This window comes from Microcebus murinus, chromosome 19, assembly GCF_040939455.1.
Source record: "Microcebus murinus isolate Inina chromosome 19, M.murinus_Inina_mat1.0, whole genome shotgun sequence".
Lineage (NCBI taxonomy): Eukaryota > Metazoa > Chordata > Mammalia > Primates > Cheirogaleidae > Microcebus > Microcebus murinus.
The window spans coordinates 11,275,118-11,277,419 of NC_134122.1; the positions used below are offsets into that span (position 1 = coordinate 11,275,118).

At 52.5% G+C, this 2,302-nt stretch overlaps 1 non-coding gene across 1 annotated transcript; it reads left to right on the forward strand.

Moving 5' to 3' along the window:
- The first annotated feature begins 1,859 nt into the window (after nt 1-1,859).
- On the forward strand, nt 1,860-1,931 carry TRNAT-CGU (transfer RNA threonine (anticodon CGU)). Its single transcript has one exon. It is a non-coding gene; the product is annotated as a tRNA-Thr (tRNA).
- Nucleotides 1,932-2,302: the final 371 nt, after the last annotated feature.

Sequence of the window (2,302 nt, forward strand, 5' to 3'; positions counted from 1 at the left end):
TTATCATGCTGATTGGGTTACTGTAGCTCTTTAGTATAGTTTGAAGTCAGGTAATGTGATTCCTCCAGTTTTGTTCTTTTTGCTTAGGATGGCTTTGCCTATTCTGGGTCTTTTTTGGTTCCATCTAAATTTTAGGATTATTTTTTCTATTTCTGCTAAGAATGTCATTGGTACTTTGATGGGGATTGCATTGAATCTGTAGATTGCTTTGGGTAGTATGAACATTTTAACAATATTGATTCTTCCAATCCACAAGCATGGAATATCTTTCCATTTTGTGTGTGTGTGTGTCCTCTTCAATTTCTTTCATCAATGTTTCCTAGTTTTCATTATAGAGATCTTTCACTTCTTTGGTTAAGTTTATTCATAGGTATTTTATTTGTAGCTATTGTAAATGGGGGTTTCTCTTTCAGATTTTTTATTATTGCCATTTAGAAATGCTACTGATTTTTGTATATTGATTTTGTATCCTGCAACTTTATTGAATGTGTTTATCAGTTCTAATGTTTTTGTTTTGGTTTTCTTTGTGGAGTCTTTAGGTTTCTCTAGATGTAAGATCACATCGTCTGCAAACTAGGATAATTTGCCCCTCTGCCTTTTCCACTCACGTGCCCAAACTTTGACATTCAAAGCCACTGGTGAACACAACTTCCTGGTGTTTTTCAGTTTCCTATCTGCCTATACATCTGCCTAGTGGGCTGTGGACATTGTTAATGTATCCCTATATTAATATATCCCATATATTCTATAGCATCACCAGTAGCAGCTGATACAGACAATGGTAGGAGAATGTTGTGTGAGCAAAAAAGCTGCCGACAACCCCATGCCTAGCTCCCAGAAACAGACTAAGTCCATTGTGGTACAGCAGTACAGACTTTAGTACATAATAATTTACTAGAAAGCATTTTGTAAATATTTTACATCACATTAATGAATAATAGAAATTGTTATACTTATCAAGTAATATATGCTATTAATTGGGGATATAGTGTGCCACATGCTACTGAATTAACATATCATACATTAATGCATGAAAAATGAAAGTGCAAAGAGTGGTAAAGTTTCACTTGTAGCAAAATAGAAGGGCACGTTCGGATCTATACACATGAATGTGCATACAGATTGTCTGGAGCCGCGGGCCCAGGCTTACTGGAAAATCGGCCTCACCTGGACGGCTGGTAAAATCCCCTGGCCTGGGCTCCACCCCGGAGTTGCTGGCTCAGCGGGTCGGGGTGGGCCCGAGGAGTTGCATTTCTAACAAAATCCCAGGGGGATGCTGCTGGTCCCGGGGCAGGGCACGCCCCAGGGGCAAGAAGGAACTTTGGGGATTTTTATTTTACAAAACGTGCACATTCATGCCACAGCCCTTGCTGAGCGTGTACTGTGTGCGGGGCAGCCGCGGACGGCCCGCTGAGTCGGGCGAATAACGAGGACCGCCCCCATTCCACGGCTTCCCGGATGCCTCACTCTGGAGGGGAAACTGAGGCTCTGAGACGAGCCACCCGAGGTCGCTCGGTCTCTGGCGGAGCCGGGATTCGAACCCGCAACCCCGCGACGCGAGCAAGCGCCCCGCCCGCTCCCCAGACTCAGACACGCCTCTTGACGAGGCGGCGGGGACCCCGGGACACCGCCCCAGCCGCGTCCGGGGGCGAGGGGACCCCGCGGGCCGCGCCCCTGAGACCCCCTAGTCCGCCGGAAGGGCCGGCGCGCGCTCGCGGCAGCCCCGCCCCGCCGGCCGCCACGAGGGGGCGGGGCTGCGCGAGGTCCGGGCGGGCCGGCGGGCGCGCGCTCGTGCCCGCGGGGCGAGCTCCCGGGAGCGAAGCCAGGATAGAGGTTCTCGGGGCCGCCATTCTAACGCAGGCGCGGTGGCCAAGTGGTAAGGCGTCGGTCTCGTAAACCGAAGATCACGGGTTCGAACCCCGTCCGTGCCTGGCGCCATCCTTCTCCCGGTAGGGTGGAGACTTTTTGGGAGGCGGAGACCACGTTTCCAGAGCGTTTATCGGCAGTCTACGCCTCCCTGACTCCGCGTTCAGATCCTCTCCTCTAGATTGCAGATCGCGCCAACTGTTTTCCTTCGGCGTGGGCTCAAGCTCTCCTCCCTCCGTCGCAGAAGGCGGCAGTCCGGGTGGCGCAGCCTCAGCGGCCCGTCGCCCGGGCGCGCCGTCCTTCAGAAGCACGCGGCCCCTGGGTGGGCGGGGGTCGCAAGCGCGAGGGCGCGGAGGGGACACCTGCGGCCTTCGTGCGGGAGAGCTGCGGCGGTGGCACTTGCTTGGGGCCACCCCCCGTGTTCCGACGACGGTCC